General features: G+C 40.3%; 1 protein-coding gene across 2 annotated transcripts in view; it reads right to left on the bottom strand.

The window, feature by feature from the left end:
- SGCD (sarcoglycan delta) overlaps nt 1–25005 on the bottom strand; it is a 375983-nt gene that overhangs the window by 293992 nt on the left and 56986 nt on the right. For both annotated transcript variants that reach the window (XM_053377106.1, XM_053377104.1), the window contains exon 2: nt 7927–7982. The gene's annotated coding sequence lies outside the window, so the exon portion shown is untranslated. The remainder of the gene's footprint in view (nt 1–7926; nt 7983–25005) is intronic.

The raw sequence follows: 25005 nt of genomic DNA, 5'->3' as shown, positions 1-25005 counted from the left end.
GATGGTTCATAACATATACATAGTGTGATAAGTCTAGCAAACCACTGGATGAACAGATGGTTCATGCACATGCTGCAGAAGCCTAGAAAATGATAGATTTCTGAAGTGTGATAGACTTTCAGGCTCTGATGCGTACAGGCTCATGTGCTGGCGGGGGGGGGGGAGGAAGCTGGATACTAGCAATCTTGTGCATGGAAGCTGCAGGAAACAAACACATAACAGAAGTTGAGTTCCATTTGCATGTGTGCATTCAAAGATGGAGCCATGGATCTACTCTAACAATGCATGGTGATGCTCTGTTTGCAGTAGGATCCCATGTGAAGTTATCTGCATGGAATGCAGACTGGATTTGTCATTCTCCTGCATGTAGCGAGATCTTCAAGGTAACTACAGGTTCAAAAATCCAACTGTGTGGGATGGACTATCAAGGTGATTTACCATGAAAAGTGGTAAATTAGAAAAATGAGAAAACTGAAAATGCAGATCGGAGTCCCTTGGAAACAAGTCAACAGGGTTTAAAACCGCAAGTTACTTTCCCCGCAGTCCAACAGACATATTTTAATATCAATATTCATATTTCTATGTTTTGGAAGAAGCTTAAATGAATGTGCATTAGGAAAACAGGTGACATCTAACCACCTATTTCATGGATACACTTTGTAAATACACCTTTCTTTAAAGCAAAGCATTTTTAATTACAGGAAAAACAGACCTCTAGAACAAGCATCATTGTATTTCACCACTACTGAGTACATGTGGTAAATGAATATATTCAGGCGGCATTCAGATGAAGTATGGCAGATTTGGAAGTAACTTATTCTCTACTAAGATCTAACCATGGGAATAATCCTTCTATCCCCTTTCATCTTTGACAATATTTTACATTAAGGCTAGATGTTATTGCCAATAGTCCAAACAATGCATAGGAGTCCTGCTTGTGAATGGATTTCCTGCTGCCTTCTTATGGAAAGGGATCCATATTCTTCACACAGGCATTCAGCACATCGCCCTTGAAATATTTTTTCCCCTTAGCAAATAATAGGAAATCTATGTGCAGGGCTTTAAATCATGCCAATCACTGACACTGAACAAAATCCACAAAATATCATTGCTGCACAATTCTAATTAATTTGTATGAGTTCTAGATGAAAGCGCTACTCGTTGGACTGAACCCAGTATGAATTCAGCAGGGGATCAATGTATTTTATTTTATTTAAAATATGCCTTTCCTCATATTGTACAAGACTTTCCTGTGTGGTTTTCTCTGTGAAAGAGGTCAGATTATGTAACACAAGGGCAGTATCCAGCTTAAACAAAAAAAACAACAACAACCATATTTGAATTTGTGCTCCTCTTTCCCCAAACAAAAAACTCCATGTGGTTTACAATAATCAAATATCAAATATATGATACAAAACAGTAATACATAAAACAATCCTAGTAAGCATTTGACATAACAAGCATTTGACATAACATTTGACATAGCAATAGCATTTGACATAACAAGCAAACCATTTCATCAAGTAGTAAGAACAACAATTCATAAAACAACAGTAGAAATATTAAAAAGGAAAAAAGCATTAATATGCCATACAAGAGAAGGAAAGAACTCAATTAAAGCTTTGAAATGAGACTGGAATCAAACTGGCAACTAATGACAATCAAGCAGAACAAGTGTAATATGTCTGAAAAATCTTGTTCCAGTCAATAGTCTGGCAGCAACATTTTGCAACAGTTACAGTTTCTTAAAAGTTTTCAAGGGCAACCTCACAAACAGGCATACCTCATTCTATTACAGTTTGTTTCATTGTACTTCATAGCTACAGTATTGCCTTTTTTTTTACACTTGAAGGTTTGTGGCAAGCTTGCATCCAGCCAGTACCATTTTCCCAAAAGCATATGTTTACCTCGAGTTTCTGTGTCACATTAATTAAGGTACGCAGATTGGGTATTTTTTTTAAAAAAAATACATAATGTTATCGCAAACTTAAAAGACTGTGGCGTAGTGTAAACGTAACTTTTATATGCACTGGGAAACCAAAGAATTTGTGTGACTTGTTTTATTGTGATATTTGCTTTATTGCTGTGGTCTGAAATCGAACCCACAATATCTCCAAGGTATGTCGGTAGCTTATTCTGGAGCTAGCTAGGTTCTGAGTAACTGCAGTGGGGTTCTATTTCATCAAGTAGGCCCATAGCTGATATAAAAGCCAAATCTGGTAAAGGCACTCCTCGCCACTTATGCCACTTGTGCATCTAACAGTAGCGCTGTGTCAAAGGGCAGTGCAATCTCATTCAAGACATGCTGCCCCCACATGCTGTCCACTTTGGGCTCTAGCTTCACACACCCATGTATGTGCCCCGCCCCCCCCAAAAAAACCAGATTAGCCCTGAGGGCATGAAGTCCTCAACAAAAAACAGTTTCTCACTCCTGTTTTAGGTAGGTGGCAAAGACAGCTACAAAAGTCATTTTGGTGTTGTTGTTTTTTTAAAAGAGCAAGTCAATTATAGACCTTGGAAGGTCTATAATTCCATTCATCGAAATGACTCTGACTGAGAGAAGCTCCTTTGGGGGACAGGTGTGAGACAAGGTGATTCTTACTAATTCTGCTTTCATCCAGTATCCTCCAGTGCTACCACCTCTTGTTATTCTGGAGCATGGGTAGGCAAACTAAGGCCCAGGGGCCATATCCAGCCCAATCACCTTCTAAATCCGGCCCGTGGATGGTCCGGGAATCAGCGTGTTTTTACATGAGTAGAATGTGTCCTTTTATTTAAAATGCATATCTAGGTTATTTGTGGGGCATTAGGAATTTGTTCATCCCTGCCAAAAAAAATATAGTCCAGCCCCCCACAAGGTCTGATGGGCAGTGGACTGGCCCCCTGCTGAATAAGTTTGCTGACCCCTCTTCTGGAGGGTCCCCAAATCCTCTGCTGCAGATTTTCAGATGGTTCAAGGGGAATAACTAAAATTCGCCTCCCCCCTTCCACCAGTGGGAGTCTCCCTCACAGGAATTTATAATCCAATCCATTATATTTCCCAGCTTTAAACTGTGGTAGAACTTAACTTGAATATGAAGCAAAAGCTGATCAAAAGAGCCATGCATACCCTTACTGTCACTTGTCAGCAGCAACAGTCTCAGTACTGGTGTCCTACTATACGCAGTGAAACTCCCAGTCGCAAATCCTTATGTCAACTTCACGGTTTCATTTATTATTAAATCGGTCATTTGCATGTTTTGTTTTCCTTTTGTAAACAAACTCAAAATAAGGCTGTTGGGACCACAAACTCAATCCGAGGAAATTTCCTAAATACACTTATCCTAGGGCCATTCCGATGCTGCTTTCGGAATGACAGCTGGCACCTGTGGCCTTCTGTGAAATACTTTCTGACACTGATGGAGTGGGACAGGTGGCCGAACTGGCAGAATGTGCTGCATTTGATTGATAAAGCGCTACAAGTGTCACAGGCTTATAGACTGTCATTAACATTCAGCAATTCCTCAGTGTGGGAGGTTCATAGACAAGCACAACACACAGGCAACTCTAAGAGAATGGGCAGTTGCTGGGAGTGGGGGTAGGAGGTGAGTGAAAATCTTTGGAGAGCATACTTTGATTTTCCTAGTTACTTTGCTTTTTTACCAAAGGAAAACAAAAGTAAAACCAAGGATCGCCACCACCTTTCCCTTTATCTCGGCCTGTTTGTCCAATGTTATCACAAACATTTAAAATCCCACACTGAGCTGTTTAGTTTAACAGCTGCAGACGGCACCATGTCTCAATGTTACTGCACAAAATTGTTTGCTTCTTGATCAAAATAACTACCTTATTTATATATTTATAAAATTACTTCTGTACCACCATGTCATAAATTTTATCATGGCAGTGTACGCTGTAAAACATCATTTAAAAATGCAGAGAACGATTTAGGTGACAAAAATAAAACTGATGTGGAACTCTGTTGGCACCTTCAACTACTGAATACACAAGCAAGTTTCCTATTATGACACAGGCAGACTACGGTTATTTAAAAAACCCCACGGGAAGCTTGTTTTTTGGCAAAGATTTGGGCAGCAAAGTTTGTCTGATGGCATAGCGATTGCCTTTTATTTCAAACTCTTTGCATTTAATAATAATAATAATAATAATAATAATAATAATAATAATAATGGTTTCCCCAGCCACATTTAAACCTACCCTCTTTAAAAATGCTTATTTATGAGTTATAATTTTAATGCTCCCCAACCAACTTCATATGTGTTTTCTCCTAACCTAAAATGTAATAACTTTAAATCAAAACATCATACTAAGAAAAAACAACAACCTAAAATCCATATATCCATCCCAGTGCTGGGATGCTAAACAACCTATGCCAATTTATGTTCTCACTATTTCCTCTCCTTTTTATAAAATTATTTATATGCTACATTTGGGGAAAAGTCTACTCAAGGCAGCTCACACCATCATGAAAACCACAGTAAATACAACAATCTAACCAAACCAACAAAGACAGTTATTACAACCACTTAAAACAATTAGTTATATTCTATAATACAGCTCTGAACAAAAATCCTTATTTGTTGGGGGGGTGTATCTAATTGGTCCACAGACAAGTCATGATTTACAGTTTTTGATCATGACCCTATGCAACAGAGAATGGTATTCTGCAGGTGGCTTTGAGAACGCTTATAAACTTTATTTATCTCTTGTTAGAAATACGTTCCTGTACATTCCTGTACAGAAAATACATGAAGATGGGGGAGGGGGGACACTTTTTAGGTTTAGGTATGTCTATTTATGAATCAAGAATTCATAGTCCTTTATTTTGAATACTCAAAGTTTGTCTTCTTTAGCCATTTCCCCTATTCCTGGATTTTTTCAAAAAGAAAAAAGAGAGAGAAGAAAAAAGAAAAGAAAAAGAAAGCCTGGACCATTTCAGTGTAGGGGTGTTTTGTTTTTTGTTTGTTTGTTTGTTTTTGAGGCCAATAGCAGGGGGAGCCAAAGCCAATGACATAGAGGCAACTCATTTAAATTTTGTCCCATCAACGCAGAGACTAAAAAGGAGTTAATGTAAGGAGGGATTGTAAGAAGACAGGCAAGAAGGGGTGGGGTGCTCGCTGAGGGAGGACTGATCCATTCACCCTAATGGATCAGCCTCCTCTGTTTTTAATGTGAACTGTACAGTAAGTTTTTTCTTATGTATTTTACTTTGCTTCTTGACCCCAACCAATCAAGGATCGTGTAGCAAACATGATTAAGTCATAGCACCATAGACCCAGTCAGAGTGAGCTACAGTATGTATAATCACTGTTGGTAATTAACAGCTCTCACTTTCTCATTCTGAATGTTGATGGTGGTGGTGGGAGATGGAATGCGTTCGTATTGCCAGAACAACCTGGCTTATACATACCGGTAGGTATCTTGCCACACTGTACTACTTTTATTGATTGCCAATAGTGTACTGTAAAAAACTTTTCATCCTAACACCTCACTCAGTCATAGTCAGTTATGCGTAAAGAGTTGAGACACAACAGGGATGAAGATTTGGATGTGTAATATATTATGAATGGACAACATCCCCATTTAGATGTGCATTTACACAGCATTATTTTTCAGTGTGATATGCCTTTCAATGCACAGTGAAATGTACATCTCAATCCATACTCTTGCCTAGATGGGCAATGTCACATGGGCTGCATCTGAGTAAAGGATTGTTGAATTGGTTGGCTCAATAATAAGGGTAATTTTATATCCTTCCATGGCCCTATCCCCCTGTGAACTGTTTCATATCCTGTTTTAAAGCCCTATACGGCCTAGGACTCTCGTACCTACGGGACCGCCTCTCCTGGTATGTCCCACAGAGGAACTTACGGTCTTCAAATAAAAACATCCTGAAGGTCCCAGGCCACAGAGAGGTTAGGCTGGCCTCAACTAGAGCCAGGGCTTTTTCGGCTGTGGCTCCAATCTGGTGGAACGCTCTGTCACAAGAGACTAGGCCCCTACGGGACTTGACATCTTTCTGCAGGGCCTGCAAGACAGAGCTGTTCCACCAGGCCTTTGGTCAGAGCGCAGCCTGACTCCCTCCTTTGGCAATCTTCACAGAACTTTGGCCCAATGGTTGCCGTCAATTTGATTTGAATTAATTTTATAATGAAATAATTTTAGAATGTTGTACTATTTTATTGTTGTTAGCCACCCTGAGCCCGGCTTTGGCTGGGGAGGGCGGGATATAAATAAAATGTATTATTATTATTATTATTTTGCAAAGGAGTGCGGAAAAACAGCAAAAGAGGGGCATTAGAAATTTATGTTTATGTGCAATATTTGGGAAGATGTGGTGTTCGAAAAAATTAATTCAATGAATGACCTGTTCCATTTACCTAATATATTTACTAACAAACATTGATTGCTCCTCACTCCAATTCCACAAGGGCAACACAACAAAATTAGGCAACTTGGCAATGGACAGCACTTCATGTTCCATTTTCTATTCCTTATGGTAGAAATGCATATAATTGCTTTGGCAGCATACATGGGGAAAGAGGGTGTGCAGGAAATAACTGACCTTTCAAACAGTCAGAAAGAAGCTCAAAGATGCCTATTTACTGCAGCTCTCTTGGTGATTGATATTAACTATGATAGCCTCCCTTCAGGAAAGAATAATCTAGTCTTCTTATTCTAGAGTTTATAATAAGTGGTTTTTTTCCTGAAAAATTTGGCTATCAGTAACAGGTTTTCAATGTTAACACTCAGCAGATCTGAAAGCATAGGTTCTAGCATTCTGAAACATGAAAGCAGGCTGCTGAATTTATGCCAGAATCAGCTAGGAGTGCCACATCATAATGGCCTTGTCTCTTTGGATCTAATGGAATCCCCTTAGGTTACTATTTTTCTTCATGTTTTAAATCAAAATAGTCCAATAAGTAGTGATGTATGGAAGTGAAAGCTGGACCATAAAGAAGGCTGATCGCCGAAGAATTGATGCTTTTGAATTATGGTGCTGGAGGAGACTCTTGAGAGTCCCATGGACTGCAAGAAGATCAAACCTCTCCATTCTTAAGGAAATCAGCCCTGAGTGATCACTGGAAGGACAGATTGTGAAGCTGAGGCTCCAATACTTTGGCCACCTCATGAGAAGAGAAGACTCCCTGGAAAAGACCCTGATGTTGGGAAAGATGGAGGACACAAGGAGAAGGGGACGACAGAGGACAAGATGGTTGGATAGTGTTCGCGAAGCTACCAGCATGAGTTTGACCAAACTGCGGGAGGCAGTGGAAGACAGGAGTGCCTGGCGTGCTCTGGTCCATGGGGTCACGAAGAGTCAGACACGACTAAACAACAACAAGAAGAAGTCCAATAAGGATCGAGCATGCTCCAAGTGTCTGTAGGGGATGAGGACAGAAAGTCAGGAGGGTATTTTACATTTCTTTTCTCCTTTTCTTCCATGTTATGTATTTTTGTGTTTTTATATTGTAAGCAGCCCAGTGAATAATCATGGAATCCAAGGCACCATACATAGTCCCCAGTCAGTTTCCTATCCAGGCACTGACCTGCTTAGCTTCAGCAAGATGGGGGCCTCATGTGCCTTCAGGCCACACTCTTAAAATGAAATGGAGTGTCCTGGAAAAGGCACCAGCTGGATGAATGGTGAAGATGGGGAGCACTGCATATTCCAACATTTTGCAATCTTGTGATATTAAAAATGCCGCTAATATCCAGGATTTGTGAAAAGAAGCATTAGTGAAAAGCAGGCAAGTTTTCTCAAAGCCTCTGAGTTTGCTCAAAAGCTGTCTTTTTGATGAGTAGACACCTGTTAATCTTTCAAGTAGATGAAGCCACATGGTGCACTTATCAGTGACAAATAGGGAGAAGGAAAAACCATTAGAGATAAAAGTCTGAACTGAAAGATTATAACATTTCACTTACCTAGGACACTGCCATCCAAGCTTGTAGATATCCTGGCTCAGATGGAGGGCATCTCTCTGTTTAATAATAAAAAGGAAAATAATGATTCATTTGGTGACAACAAATATTCCACAGTATTTTCTGCCTTCTTTGGGGGACGCTGTGCGATGCAAAATGATTTTTTTAAAAAATCCTGTCCTTTAAACAGTTTGTATTATTCTGTGATGGCAATGATAGACTATGAAGCATATCATCATCACCTTGCATGTGAATTCACTATGCAAGTCACTATGCAAAGGTTTTGTTTCTTTACCCCTGTCCAAGGGTAAATGGGTTATAAGAACATTGACAGGGATTATGTGAAAATTATGACTGCATATAAAGTATGATGCGAATTATCATTAGGAGAAAAGGAAAGCTGGATTTGATTTATGTGATAATAAGCAGCAATGTTAAGTAGTTGAGACCGCATTATCTTGTGCCTTTTTAAAAGCTTGGCAATGGGCTGTGCTGTTTCCAGTTGTTTAAAGGCCCAGAAAGCACACAGCTAATCGTTTCTCATTTTGTTGCAGGCAAAATCTGTATTCCACAGACAGAACCATAAAGCTCATCTGGAGATTACACAAGGAGACCTAATTGAACAGGCTCTTCAGAGCCAACCCATAAAAGCTGCATGCTGATTGACAGGAGTGAAAGAAGTCTTGAAGCAGTTTTTGGAGAAACAAGCCACTGATTTATATTTAGCAACTTTATTCAAAAGTTTTGTTTAAATGTCCTCTCCCAATCATCAAGACTTCATTTTACTAGGATTCAATTTTACCAGAGAGATTATCTAGATTTTCAGTGCAAGATGGAAACATTTTTTCCTGTGTGAGATGTACATTTGCAATTGCATCTAGAGCAACCATCTTCTCACTTAAACACAAACTTTCCATATACATAAGCAACAATGTCAAAGCCTCAAACTCATCTATCATTCATAAAAATACACGTATCTCCAAAACTCAAAACAAAACACTGACCAATACAATACTTTAGCTGGAAGTGTCTGGAAGGATCAAGTACAACAAATGAAAGTTCAAAGCAGACACATGCTAAGAGTCTCCATCTGTTTTCCAGAAATTCAGGGCCCAAAGTCTGCAAATAACTTAGTAGTTTAAGAGTTGCAACCCAATCAAAGCCATTTCAATTGATTCATGCTCAGATTTTAAATCCAGTAATGTATCCCACAGGCATCTGGTTGGCCACAGTGAGAACAGGACCCATTGGCCTGATACAGCAGGCTTTTCTTATGTTCTTATATTCTTATCAACTACACCAGCATTTTGCATATTTAAACCATATTTGCATATACACACACACTAAATTCTCTGCTTCTCTCAGATTAGTCCTGGAACAACTTTCAACTAAAATAGTTTTCAGCTTTATAGAGTCTTACCTCCCATATAACACATGACAAACATATACAAATGCAGATATGCATACTTATCTCTGCACTCTGTACCAAGCAAAGACAGTGATGTTTCACACTCAAGAGACAAACAATCTTTTTTAAGTGGATAAAACACTCCCTCTCATACCAGCAACAGCAGTAGCTCTTCACTTCCAGTTGGATCAACCTGCTCTATGGAGACTCACAAAAAAAAAGGCCAATTCTGCTTAAGTGTGGAACCTGAAAGACCAGGGAGGGCAGTAGGCAATTAGTCAGGAGAAAAATGTTGACAGCGAGGTAAATATTTAACATATTTTTTGCAGGCCCAATGAGGGTGGCGCTGTGGGTTAAACCACAGAGCCTAGGACTTGCTGATCAGAAGGTCGGCAGTTCAAATCCCCGCGACGGGGTGAGCTCCCATTGCTCGGTCCCTGCTCCTGCCAACCTAACAGTTTGAAAGCACATCAAAGTGCAAGTAGATAAATAGGTACCACTCCGGTGGGAAGGTAAACAGCGTTTCTGTGCGCTGCTTGGGTTCACCAGAAGCTGCTTAGTCATGCTGGCCACATGACCCAGAAGCTGTACGACGTCTCCCTCAGCCAATAAAGCGAGATGAGCACCGCAACCCCAGCGTCGGTCACGACTGGACCTAATGGCCAGGGGTCCCTTTACCTTTTTAAATAGGAAATTCTAGCCTTAAGAATAGTTTGCCGTACAGTATTTATTTAGCAGTTAAGAAGGGGTTCTCACTATATACTGCTTCCTTACAACAAAAACATTTTAAAAACCAGTTAAAACATATAGTTCCACTATTGATCTTTTAATAAAACATTGCTGCAGCAAACTGTATCCTTTCAGATAACCATGCAGAATAGATTGTGTTAAGAGTATGCAAAATCTCCCAAACAGAGGACATTTCTTATAACTTATTGTCTGCTCAGCAGTATTGGGGGGGGGGGACCTGAAGCAATATAGCTTGGAATTCAGTATTTCCTCACTGGACTGGATCCAGTGGCTACTGCACTGTTGGAGCTCTCATTGCCTTCCTGCTACAGGTGAGGAGATGACTATGAGAAAAGAAACTATGCAACTGATGCCATCCTCTCTGAAGCCGAGTGGCCATTTGAATCAGGAATTGGTGGCCCAGGAATATAAAGTGCAATTGGAATGTTAATTTCCAAGAACATGCCAAATTTATGAATCCATTGATTTGCACCATATGCTACTGAAGGAGGCAAATACTGGCATTTTTGCAAAAGTACTATCCGAGAAATGAGACAGGTTCCTGTTTGCAATGGCAGATTGCTGATGTGATTTTTCCTTGGTAAATATCCAGCTTTTCATAATTTAGCATCAGCTGTTTGTACTTATGCCTCTTCTGCTCCTGGGCACCAGAAACACTTTAGGGCAGCTTGACAGCAGGTGTGTGAGCTCAGCAGTGAATGGAACCAGATCTTAAATTAGCAGCACTTGGCTATCCAAGGCCTGTAATATACTAATCATAAGCTGAATGCTCCCATGAAGCAGCTTGATTTATCTATTTTCACCTTTGGATGCTTAGAATTTTTTTTTAATTTGAACTTATTTTTCATTAAAACTTAGGTCATCAAAATGCTTAAGAATGGGTAGAAAGTAGTACACTATGTCATCAAGTAGCTAAACAAGTACAGAACTAAAAAGAGAACAGGGAGTGGAAAGCAGGAAGTGTCTAAACACTGAGGATGGCATTTTCCCTTCTTTTCAGCATTTCTCTCCACACATACCTATGGTTCCTTGCCCAAATCCATCCTAACAAGATCAGTGGAAGCAGCCTTATCACACTTTTATCACCTTTTGGATCAATGCAAATGCAGACTATCTACACCAGGCTTCCTCAACCTAGGCCCTCCAGATGTTTTTAGACTACAATTCCCATCACCCCTAACTACTGGTCCTGCTAGCTAGGGTTCATGGGAGTTGTAAGCCAAAAACATCTGGAGGACCGAGGTTGATCTACACTGTGTTCCTTTAAGTGAGATGAGCATTTGGGAACATATTCAAAGGCACATCCTTCTGAAAGCAATGCAGTGCAGATAATCAGCATCTATAAGTGCCTTGTTCAAGTAGAAAGGCTGGCAGTGGGCTTATATATATTTGATTCCATGGTGCTGAGTTCAGGGAAATGAAGATGTATTGTACACTGTATCCAGGAATATCCTCATTCAAGAGAAATGAACTGCAGCTACGTAGCCCTTTCATGTCATCAGGAGTATGTGTTGACTTATACACTTTCTCTCTCTTGCCTGCACGTACACCCAGCTCCAAAACTATCTTGAAGCTTGGTTTAGGGCTCAGAGGATCAACATCGCAACAGAAGTTCCTCTCTTGGGTAGAAGGTAGCACTGAGCTAAAGGTACATGTGGGAGCTCTTTTCATTTTCTTTTTGACATACAGTTATCATGGAGGGAAGGAAGAAGCTTGTACTCACAGAATGCACACCATGGGACATTGCATTCTCTGACGCCACCCCATAATCATTTAAATTGCAAATGAAGAGTGCCCTTTTACAGTTAAAACATCATATGAGGAAGAGAAGTTAGGCTCAAGTCTAGTTTCCCACTCACCAGCTTTGCACAAACCAACTGAGAATTTTACAGCCTGCCTGCTGGGTGGTTTGTTTGTTTGTTTTGCTAACAATATCAGAGGTCAGCATGAATGCACAAGGACTCCCACTAGCGCCGTAGGACTTTGATTCTATTTTCTCCCATCACATGTCTTCTGTATTGGCTCAGGGGAGAGGGTTCAGAAGAACCCCCAGAAAAGTGCCCAGGGGCAGGAGAGGGTGACTGTTCCATCAGCAAGCAGAAATAAAAAATGCTTGCTTTGGCAGAGTGATCTGCTTAGTGCTACACTGAATTCTTCCCAATGTATGTTATTATTCATTTCATTTCTATACCACTTTATACTGTTAAAAAAAAATCAAAGCAGTTTACAACACGTTAAAACACAAAATAAAACATTACTGAAGAAAGTCAAATATAAAGTATTCAATGTAGCATGTTTAGCCCCTGTCACTGCCAGCTGACAGTTTTGGAGAAGCCAGAGGGGCTTTTTTAAAGAAAAAAAAAAGCCTGATATGCTTCAGCAGGCCCCCTGGTATGCTGAAACCTACTCCTGCCATTGCCTTTGGCCAATTTTGGCATCATATATATCCACACATAGGACAACAGTGAGCAATGTCATTGATTAAAGTAACAACAACAAAACAGAATGAGACTGGGATAGCACGTGAAAGATGTTCCATAAAGAAAATGTAAACCTTCAAAATGATCCAGTGTAATGAGTTAGCACTCCACGCTGCAATGTTTTCCTATAGTAGATTCTAAAGTATCACTATAAGATACATTTTTTAAAAAACCACATTTGGATTGTAACCATCATGTTACCATATTTCCCAGAAAAGTTGCCAATGAATTCACACAGTCAAGGTAAGAATTTTGTTCAGAATATTGAAATATATTTACTCAATATAGCATACCCTACAGAGTCAGTAAACATCAGAGTGGACGACATGTATGTATCCACTTAGGTTCATCTTATGCAGCATCACATTCAACATTTTTATTTTTCTTGGTTATAGCCAATTTAATTGTGATGTGCAAAGCGTCTTCAAACGTTGTATTAGATAATGCACCTGTGGGGACTTTAGGCATACAAAATAATTTGTATGTATCTGTGTAAACATATGTTTTCAAGTGCTTAAGGACAAACTACTTGATATAGAAAAAGAGCCAACACTCAATTCCCTCTTCCTCAGATAATCACTCTTTCACCTTTACAATAAACAGAAATTGCTATAGGAACTCCCTTTCCTGTTATCCCACCTTCTCTATAGATGTGTTCCACCCATTTCAATTGCCTTGTTAATACCTGTTAAGATAACACGGCAAGCTGCCAAAATAATGGCATTTCTGCAGGCTTGCCAAAGGCTTCCTCTAGATTACATTTTGTCTTTTTATATATGCGAAGAGAAAATATGTGCATTTCAGCAAACGGACGAACTGCTGCCAGGTGAACTGTATTGATTTAGCTTTGGCTATGTCAGGAAAGTATTCTCAGGATGATAGCAAATGCTGTGCTGAATTAGAGGAAATCAACACCTTATACTATATTCTGTAGTGCTAATGTGGAACAGTGCTACAGTTTTTTAACCCAAACCACTCTAATTCCATCTCTGTAGAAATGCACAGCATAGGTGTTAAGACTGGTTTCCCTAGCCTCTTGGTTTACAAGGTGCATAGTACTCACAGGACTAAGAGTGCTAAGCAGCTGATCAGTGCTATAAATACACTTCCAATTAAGATGACAATTTTCAGCAGCTTACCCAATTTAAAAGTCACTGCATTCCTGACCTTGTGATACCCTTGTCAACAGCCACACTTCTCACAGCTGTCTGCTAACACATTGCACCTGTGCAACAGTTTGCCACTTTCTTTGACCCCAGAAAAGGGATACATCAGTCCCATGATTGCTGTTCTTTCCCCACTTTTTGCCCCTGTCCTGCATCTATTCTTAGCTTCTTCATGCTCAGCCCCCACCTCTCATCACTTCAGGCAGAAATCAAAGTGCAATGGCCAGAATTTGAGCTTCAATTCCCAGAATTAAAAAACATAACTTTTGAAGAAATGGTACAAAGGACCCTGCCATATTACATTTTTTTAAAAAAATAATTTTTATTAACCGGCCAATCAAATTAAATCACATCACATAAATTCCAAATTACAAAGCCGAATTTAAAATTTTGTTGGGGGGACCCATATTTCAAGATCCGAAGGGGGATTCTGATCATCTTCTTGCTACTGCGTTAATGTCCAAATCAATCCAAATCAGTCCAAACAGAGTTCATAATTCTATCCAGTCTTGTCTTGCTGTTTCCACATCACCTCTTGTTCATATATTTTCTCTTTTTTCTTTATGATCTCTTCTGATAGGCTCCTTAAGCCGATAAACACCAATAATAATCCTGTGTGAATTTTTCCGTTCTTCCAATCCTCAAATCGAGATGGTTTCCATATATCATCACCTTCATAGATAACATCGCTCTTTCCATCATTAATCTCGCAAAACTGTCGCTCTTAAGTCCCTCTGAGGAGTTTCACACACAATATATAAACAGCTCTATTTCTCTCTTTCTCCTCCCAGACTCAAGACCTCCGACAGAACTTCCCAATATGGCGACGGCATTTTTAACTGCGTCATTCCAAAGCTCTTATACATTCCACGCTCTTCTTAAAACATTCTTTGGTTTGAAAGTTTATCTCCACACAGCCTTAAATCCACAGCTTAAGTCCTTAAAATGACATTTCTGACTCGTGAGGGGAGGGGATTCTTATTTAATCACATAAGGAAAGAAAGGAAAGTTTTTTCCCCTCCCCCATCAGTCATTTGCCATACCGTATCTTGGCATATCTTCTCATGTTTTATTCTTGTCTTGTTTTATCAGAGATCTCTTCTGTTAGCAGTCTTTACTCCCCCTCCTTCCTTGAAATATGTGCATTCCTTCATCCAAATTGTTTCTTTTGAAGTTCTTGCAGCTAGTGGCGCAGATCAGGGACGGCGTCCAGGAGCGCCAGAATCCCACAGGAGGGCTTTGTGCTTAGTGCCCCCATCCCCACAAATTCGGGGGTGGTATAGGGCACAGCAGGCAAGGGCGGTCCCCCCACCATCCTGGGGGGGGGTAGGGAGGCTAGAAACTCCCATCATAGCCTCCAAATTACCTCATGTGGGTCGGAGAGATTTGTAACTGGCTGACTGACCAAACCCAAAGGGTGCTCATCAATGGTTCCTCTTCATCCTGGAGAAGAGTGACTAGTGGGGTGCCACAGGGTTCTTTCTTGGGCCCGGTCTTATTCAACATCTTTATCAACGACTTGGATGATGGACTCAAGGGCATCCTGATCAAATTTGCAGATGACACCAAACTGGGAGGGGTGGCTAACACCCCAGAGGACAGGATCACACTTCAAAACGACCTTGACAGATTAGAGAACTGGGCCAAAACAAACAAGATGAATTTTAACAGGGAGAAATGTAAAGTATTGCACTTGGGCAAAAAAAATGAGAGGCACAAATACAAGATGGGTGACACCTGGCTTGAGAGCACTACATGTGAAAAGGATCTAGGAGTCTTGGTTGACCACAAACTTGACATGAGCCAAAAGTGTGACGCGGCAGCTAAAAAAGCCAATGCAATTCTGGGCTGCATCAATAGGAGTATAGCATCTAGATCAAGGGAAGTAATAGTGCCACTGTATTCTGCTCTGGTCAGACCTCACCTGGAGTACTGTGTCCAGTTCTGGGCACCACAGTTCAAGAAGGACACTGACAAACTGGAACGTGTCCAGAGGAGGGCAACCAAAATGGTCAAAGGCCTGGAAACGATGCCTTATGAGGAACGGCTAAGGGAGCTGGGCATGTTTAGCCTGGAGAAGAGGAGGTTAAGGGGTGATATGATAGCCATGTTCAAATATATAAAAGGATGTCACATAGAGGAGGGAGAAAGGTTGTTTTCTGCTGCTCCAGAGAAACGGACACGGAGCAATGGTTCCAAACTACAAGAAAGAAGATTCCACCTAAACATTAGGAAGAACTTCCTGACAGTAAGAGCTGTTCGACGGTGGAATTTGCTGCCAAGGAGTGTGGTGGAGTCTCCTTCTTTGGAGGTCTTTAAGCAGAGGCTTGACAACCATATGTCAGGAGTGCTCTGATGGTGTTTCCTGCTTGGCAGGGGGTTGGACTCGATGGCCCTTGTGGTCTCTTCCAACTCTATGATTCTATGATTCTATGATTCTATGGAGAGATGTTATTGTCAGCCATCATCCGATGCGCCCCCTAGTAGCCCCCCAGGACCCTGCCATATTACAAGTAGAATACTAGTCCATCTAGCTCTGTATTTGTCTGAGTGCCAGAGGCTCTTTGGGGTTTTAGGCAGGAATTATTCCCAGGCTTACCTGAAGGCCCCAGGCATTGAAACTGGGACTTTCTGTATGCAAGGTATGTGCTCTTCTGCTCAGGTCTAGCCCCATGATTCATAGGAGTATGAGAAATACCTTAGAGAAGCCAATGAAACTTAGTCATCTGGGGCACCTGGGAATTTGCAGTCTTGCCTTTAGTTAGTTACCGTAATTAGGGTTGTTTATTTATCTATTTAAAAGATGTGGACCTGACCTAAATTCTGGGGCTTCCCTACCTGAGGTGAAATGGGAAGGTGCCACCCCAACCCACCAAAGCCTTCCTTGCCTAGGTCATGAGGTGCTGCCCGCAAAGCAGCAACAGTGGGTTCCAATGCGATCTCACGAGAGCTCATGGAGTGCACAAGATCTCATGAGATTTGGGTGAGATATCATCAGAAGCTGCCGCCACCATCACTTTCCCAGCAGCAAAGGAAGTGGAGCACCCATGGTGTTCCACTGCCTGAGATGGCTGCCCCTGCCTGCCTCATGGGTGGGCCAGCCCTGCCTAAATTAATAGACATACTTGGTAAGCTGTGCTGCTAATTAGTTAAGTCAATTAACTGACACATATTTTATTTTTTAAAAAAAAAATTTGAATTTATCAAGAGTGTTCACCTGTGGCTCAGCTATTACCAGACAAGAAATTGGAGTTGTCCAATAGCAGATGATTCTCCACATTTTACGTAATGCATTCCACATATACATAACTAAAAGCAATGTGATTTTTCTACAAATATTTCAAAGTGGTAAAGAATCTAACTTGAAAACAAAAGGCCCCCAAGTCCAATTCTCAGCATATTCAGTTAGGCTGGAAAAGCTACTGTATCTGAAACCCAGGTGAGCCATTGGAAGTTAGTGCAGACTATACTGAGCTAGGTAGACCAAGGAGTGACTTGGTATAAGTCAGTTTTCTGATTCACTTCAATTAATTTAATTTTCTTTCTCATTCTTCTGTTGAACAACAAACAAGAGTAAGATATTATTTTGAACATAATGGCCTACAGGTTTGGGGGTTTGTTTTCTTTTACAAGATTCAATGATTGTCCAAATAAGTTATTCTTCCTCCAGTACAGTATGGAGTACAGAGGCTTTTGAAAGCATGGTTCAAAGAATTCTGTTATTTTAATTACCATGTCCAATTATGCACTAACTGGAAGGAATAGATTGCTGTAGCTACTAACACCTAAAACAGGCACAATGTTTGATAAAGCTAGACATTAAGACCCAGGGGAATCCTAGGGGGATGGAGCAATCCTTGCATTCTAAGTCAAGGATAGAAGGTGGGTGAGATTTCGTCTTCTTCTATTTTGCTGCACCACTTTCTAGAAGCAGATATGGAGATATGCAGGGATTTAAACAGAGGCACCACAGGCAAGTGCCAGGTTCTGCAGCTCCAGATGGTAGGCCTTGAACCAATGGATTCAAATTACAGGAAAAGATATAGTGACTAAGCATTAGGAAAAACTTTCTGACAGTAAGGGGTTCAACGGTGGAACAGACTACCTTGGAAGGTGATGGACCCTCTTTCACTGAAGGTTTTTAAACAGTGTGTCATAGAATCACGTACAGTTAGAAGGAACCCCGGGGGTTATCTGCCCAATCCCTTGCAATGCAGGAATCTCAACTAAAGCATCCATCACAAAGGGCTGTGTGTGTATCTGTGTAGTTTGGACAGACATTGCCAGAGGTTCTTTAGCTGCGATTCCTGCTTTGCACAGGGTTAGAATAGATGACGCTTGGGGTCCCTTCCAACTCCACAGTTCTATTATTGTATACATGAGTGGTTTGTTTTGTTTCTTCCCTGACTTTCTTCCATGATGGAACTTAAAAGTTTGCTCTCCAAACGGTGATTGGCACAAACTGATTTTAAGCTGTATTTCCGTCAATTGCTGGATTTTATGTTTTAATGTATTATATACTTTGATGTTAGCTGACCTGAGCCCGGTTTGGCTGCGGAGGGTGGGATATAAATTTATTATTATTGTTATTGTTATTGTTATTATCTTCAGCAAGGTCATAATCAGATCCATAATACATAATTTCAGTTAAATCAAAATAACTGCCAAGGAGCAGCACAGGACATGTGACAATGTGTCTGAAACAATGTGAGGAAATTCAGCCACTGCATAAACTTGTGGTTTACCCTTCCTACACTATGGGTCCTCTAACCTTGACAAAAGCTTGTGTTTTCTGAGAGAAAACACGCAACTTAGTAATGTTACAAGTGATTTTAAAGAGCAGTTTTTCTTAAGGTTGCCAAGGGGACATGTTTGCAAACAAAACATGGGCACTGCATCAAAATATATTGTTAGTGCAACAGATAAGTAAAGCCTCCAAGCAAGATATAAAGTGGGTTTTTTTGTTTGTTTTTTACTGAACTTGCAAATAGATGTGGCTTACTTGCCTTTATTGTATCATTCATTTCATCTATGCAGTGATTCCATGGTAAAAAGTTTGTGTGTGTGTGTGTGTGTGTGTGTGTGTGTGTGTGTGTTTTTAACGGTAGCCCCCAATTCCCATGGGGGAATTGATGTGATAAATTGGCATGTAAACCAAGAGCAGTTTATGTTGTCTTATAAGCCAGACTACGTTTTACATATAATCAGGAGGCCTTCTACAATCATAAAGGCAGTGTGGTGAATTGCCCCAGAACTATACATTTTCCATTGTTATTCTTGTTACCCAAGGAAAGTAAATAACTTGGGAATTAGCAGCAAGGTGACACTGCCATGCACCTACCCTCAAAAGCAAATCCCACAGCATTTACAAAGGGGTAAAATATTTAGATCATAGCACATAAAAGCAACATTCTTAAAGAGAAACAGTAATTAATCATTGTATTTCCTTTTTATGAAATTAATTTAGTTACTGGTTAGAAAATAGAGGTAAAGGTAAAGGATCCTGGATGGTTAAGTCCAGTCAAAGGCGACTATGGGGTTGCAGTGCTCATCTCACTTTCAGGCTGAGGGAGCCGACGTTTGTCCACAGACAGTTTTCCGGATCATGTGGCCAGCATGACTAAACCACTACTCGTGCACAGAGGACTGTGACAAGTGCCAGAGCACATGGAAACGCCGTTCACCTTCCCGCCACAGAGGTACCTATTTATCTACTTGTACTAACATGCTTTCGAACTGCTAGGTTGGCAGAAGCTGGGACAGGGCAACGGAAGCTCATCCCGCTGTGGGGATTCGAACTGCCGACCTTCCAATCAGCAAGCCCAAGAGGCTCAGTGGTTTAGACCACAGCACCACCCGTGTTCCTGGAGGTACAAATGCCATTCATTTCCATTTAAATGAAATCATTTTAAAACAAGTGTGTTGTGGTGTGTGTTTATTTCTAAATTGTCCTGACTGGTATGCCATATGAGGAATCTAAGGGTCACAAATAGCTTAAATGGATGACAATTAATGAGTACAGTTTACCAAAAATTATCATTGCAAATTTGTAATTTTACAGGGGCCTTTTAGGAGATCCAGAACTACATGCGTAACTCGGCCTAGAGGGAAAGGCTTTTAATGCTGAAATGTATGACTCAAAAGGTGACCTATGAGCCACACAATGCCTTCCCTTTTTCTATACAAGAGTAGGACATCCCACCTTTAAACTAAAACAATCAAATACAATGTCAGTGCTATCATAAATTATGAATTTTGTGAGCCAAGCAGCATCATGTGAATTTGCATGCAAATCATTACTGGAGACAGCAGAAAATAATATGGCTAGAATTAACACTGATTAGGCAGATTTAAGAGCAATTGTGAAGTTATGGATTAATTTTAAGTTGTGACTGATTGTCCATGGAATGCAGCACAACCTTATAGTGATGGAATTAAGAAATGTAAGACTTTTCTTTTTTTAAAAAAAGAAGAAGACAAGACAGTTTGGGCATTATGTTGCCTTTTTCTGTAACTGCAGCAAAACTTCAGTCACCGAGCCTTATTCTAAAGCATCCTGCAATCTGTAGAATCTTTTTACTCATCAGCATCAACTGTGTCTCATTCTTGGCAGCTGCGTGGTAGTACATTCCCTAGACTGTGTCATGCTGAGCATCTGGATCCTCATCTGATGCTCAGGTTTCTTCCCATCATCACCAGGATAGAAACGAACTTAGGGAGTCTGACCAGACCACTCAAAGGCTATTTTTCATTTAAAGGTTGAGTGTCAGAATATTTCCCCTCTCCCTTCCTTTATCTGGAGCCCTCTTTAGAAAGGGTCAAAAGGAAATGGAAAAGCAAGCAGAGGAAAATTAGCAACAACCCCCCGCCCCAAATATATGTAACTATTGTTCCCTGTTGTCCACTATATGGTCTCTGCCACAGCATTCCTTTTCTATCAGCATTGAGTCCTAGTACCAATCCAAAACACTTTATTTTTGTTTATTGTATGCATTAAAATATATTGATTTCAGTGAATGGGAAGGTTCAGATAAAAAACAAAGGGGAGTGTTTGGGTATGCACAGTGGGTATAGCGGTTTGGGTATGCACAGTAGATATAGCAGTAAATATGATTCAAGAAAGCAGTTAGAATATTCTAACAGGTTAAAAGGAAATAATAAACCTCTATTTGTAGCTAAAATTACACACCCTATTAGATTCCGTGTAGACCTCATCTTCTGCTGCTGACCCACTGACTGAATAACATCATGCCATGCAAATTTGCTGTTCTGGAAGATGAAAAGATACCTCATAAAGGGGCAACCTGCAATTAGAATGTATAATTATACCTTGGGGCAGAAAGGAAGCAACCAGTTTGCATTCAGCTACTCATATCTAAAGACATTGTATGGGGTTGCGATGTGGGGAGGCCCTGTGACTCCCACTTTCTAAGCCTCCTCACTCAGAACTCTGCTCCTCATGCCCCACTCTTAATTAGAATACTGTAACTTACAGTTCTGTGTACTTCTTTGCAATGGGGTGCAATTTGTGGGTTGGGACTGCCAGCTCCAGAATGACAAGGGACGCCTAGTCACACATGGGATTTTGCAGGGCCCTACTTGTTTCCATATGCCGCCCTGCCATCCCCGGAGGGGGCAGAGCAGAGGCCTTTTTAAAAAGGGACTACGGCATGTCACATTAGACCTCTTTCCTCATCACACCTCTCCACTTTGTAGTGGACCAGGTTTGTGCTTGGCAGGTGATGGGAAGAGACGAATACAAGTGGTGGGGGGCAGCTGCCACAAGTTAAATCTCTTGCTGCTACTGCCTCTGTCCCCAAAGGCTTTCTCCTGGCTAATATGGGTAGCTTCATTCCCAAAAGGCCTTGCATGCTCATGGAGACAATGGGGCGGCAGGATGTCTGATTCAGATAAGGAATTTTATAATCAACCAGGTCCTACTAGCATGTTTTTCCTTGACTATTATATGCACAAGTTATTGAGAAATAATTCTCCTGTTTTACAACTACTTCCATGATTCTGAAAAGAGATTAGTCCTCCTGTATGCAGGCTACTCCATTCCACACCCAGGGCATCTTAGCCTCTACCTAATCATAAGATAAGAAAGTAAATTTCCCCTTCCACCATTTTATGAAGCATGGCTTATTCATGATTGATGAGAGAACAAAACTTATTAAACAGGACAAAAGCATTGCAATGTCCTAAGTTGCAAAGGTACAGTTAAACAACAAGGTTACCTATGTCTATCTGGAAATGAAAATCCAGGATGACACTTTCCTTTTTCAGAACATCCTTAACACTGGAAAGCACCATTTAAAAGTCTGCAGAATCACTTCATTAATATTTACTGCACATACCTTACTAGCAACCACTTACTGAAGATTAACCATTATGCTCCAGCTAGTGGTTTCAGAACACTCAGGATTACATTGTATGCTGTAAGTATTAAAATTAACTTAGAAACATGTAGTCCATTAGCTTGCTCTCTTTACAACAATAATCTAATTTTCATTCCCACAGTAATCTCATGTAACTGGCCTCCCTACTCCCCACACATGCACTGTGAATCTACTTTCTGGGATTTTGCAAAAGTGTTGCTGTTCTCTTTTCTCTATGTGTTTTCAAAAAATCTTAACCTTACTAAAGGTTAATACATTGGTTGGTTGCTTTACTGTTAATGTTCATTAAGAATAATATTTGAAAAGATGACAGAACCAGTTTTTTGAGGGGAAGCTAAAGCAATTAAAACTGAAATTACTCATTAAAATGAAAACTATTGCAATAAAGGTGACTTAAACCCATTGCCTATTATTATTATTATTATTATTATTATTATTATTATTATTACTGACTTGGTTGCTAATAACACATTTATCAGCACATCCAGCCTGGCCCTAACTTACAGGAAATAAGCAGCTCTCTGATTATGTACTGCTTTAATTATGTGTGCATGGCCCTGGGACACTTAATATTATGTGTATGGTGTTTATGTTTGGTTAAAACTAGTATTGTTGAAGAACTTGTAAGGAATTGTAAGATCAAAACAACAAAACATATGGTGTATTTAAGATTCTGTTTTCATAGCCAGACGACTTTTGTTAGCTTCCTCTGAATAAGTGTTCCGCTTCCCACTGAGTTTGCTAGTTGCATGTGCCACCTCTCTTTACATAGAAGCGCTACTGTTGTGATGATTAAAATTAACTTGCTAAAGGAGTAATATTAATTAACTGAAATCAACATCCCATTCATAAGCACAAAAAACCCTTACAAACCACTCATTTAATCTCAGTAATAATTAACACATAGGAATACGCATAACCCTGATAGTAGTTAGCCAATTTTGTAACAAGAGATAAAAAAGTGTATTAGCAGTGAACAACTACCTTGAACTGAAGGTGTGCAATTGAATGTAAAACATTTATAGCAGAAATGTTGGTAGAATTAATTCTACCCAAATATCAATGAGTATCTGAATGGGAGGTTTGCAAGGCCAATACATTCCTGATCTTTTGGGTAATGGTTAAGTTCTTTCTATGGAATCATAGAATTATATTATTGTAGAGCTGGAAGGTACCCAAAGGGTCATCTAGTCTAACCCCGTGCAGTGCAGGAATCTCAACTAAAGCATCTATGAAAAATGACCATCAAATGTCTACTTAAAAACCTCCAAGGAAGGAAGTCCATCACCTCCTGAGGGAGACAATTCCACTGTTGAAGTGCTCTTACTGTCTGAAGGTTCTCCCTGATGTTTAGTTGGGATTTCCTTTCTTGTAACTTTAATCCATTCGTTCAAAACCTCCAGAGCAGGAGAAAACAAGCTTGCTCCATCTTCTATGTGTCAGTCCTATAGATGTTTGAACATGGCTATCATATCTCCTTTCAGTCTTCTCTTTTCTAGGCTAAACATAACCAACTCCCTCAACTGTTCTTCATAAGGCTTGGTTTCATAAGGCTTCATAGGGTCTTGGTCGCCCTACTCTGCACATGTTCCAGATTTTCAATGGTTCTCCATGTTCTTCTTAAATTGTGCACAGAACTGGACACAGTACTCCAAGTGTGGTATGAACAAGGCAGAATAGAGTAGCACTATTCTTTTTTTTATATATATAAAATTTTTATTGGTTTTTCAACATATAATATAAGACAATACAAACAACAAACACTAACAAACAAACATATAAACATGTATAATTTCATAAATTTTTTTCATATACCCAATTTCAACGACTTCCCCATGCCTCCCTTTTCTGCATCCTTATTTTAAATTTTTTCAGCAACCCCTGGTCTAGAGTAGCACTATTCTTTTGACCTGGGCACAATACTTCTGTTGATGCAGCCTAGAATGGCATTAGCTTTTTTTGTTCCTGCATCACACTGTTGACTCATGCTAAGCTTGTGGTCTACTAAGACCCCTGGATCCTTTTCACATGTACTACTGGGAAGTCAGGTGTTCCCCCATCTTATATTTGTGCAACTGGTTCTTCCTGCCTAAGTGGAGAACCATACATTTCCCCCTATTTAAATTCATTTTGTTAGTTTTGGCCCTATTCTCCAATCTGTTAATCCATCTTGAATCCTGATTTTCTCTTCTGCAGCATTGGCTACCCCAATCCATTTTGTTTCATCTGCAAATTGGATGAGCAGTCCCTCAATATATTCATCCAAATAATTTATAAAGACACGCAACAACGATGGGTGCAGGACAGAGCCCTGCAGCACCCCACTTGTCACTTTTTTTCAGTAGGACGAGGAACCATTAGTCAGGGATCAAGACTTTACTCAAAGACCACAGAGTCTCCAGTTAAGGAGCCAGACCAAGTTCTGGGCTCTAGGTCTGATGTACATCAGGATCACTGCATTTGAGACTACCAGACAGGAGACCGCAGAAGAACCTCCCAGGCCACCAAGGCTAGAACCAGGACCCTCACAGGTATTTTTCAACATTTTCAAATTGTCCCTCAGGTGCCTTGGCAGAAAGGTGGTATATAAATCACACACACAGGTCCCCCAAATTACTACTTTTGCATCAAACATGTTCATAGGAGAACATTTGCAACAACCTTTGCACAACTGAAGCTACTATCTTTGTCACAGTAGTGTCTCCAGAAAGAGCTCTGAATTGGTCCTGCATGCACTCCAGGATCTCCCACAAGGAGAGGAGGCACCATCAATGCAGCAACTCTGGTGATAGATGGTACAATAGAGTTTTAGATCTTTGTCTTAAAATAAAGAATTTCATTAAGACTTTTCAGTTGTTTGCAAGAGTTGGTTTGGTTTA

This window comes from Podarcis raffonei, chromosome 2, assembly GCF_027172205.1.
Source record: "Podarcis raffonei isolate rPodRaf1 chromosome 2, rPodRaf1.pri, whole genome shotgun sequence".
NCBI classification, from domain to species: Eukaryota; Metazoa; Chordata; class Lepidosauria; order Squamata; family Lacertidae; genus Podarcis; species Podarcis raffonei.
This window is presented reverse-complemented; position numbering and strand designations above follow the sequence as displayed.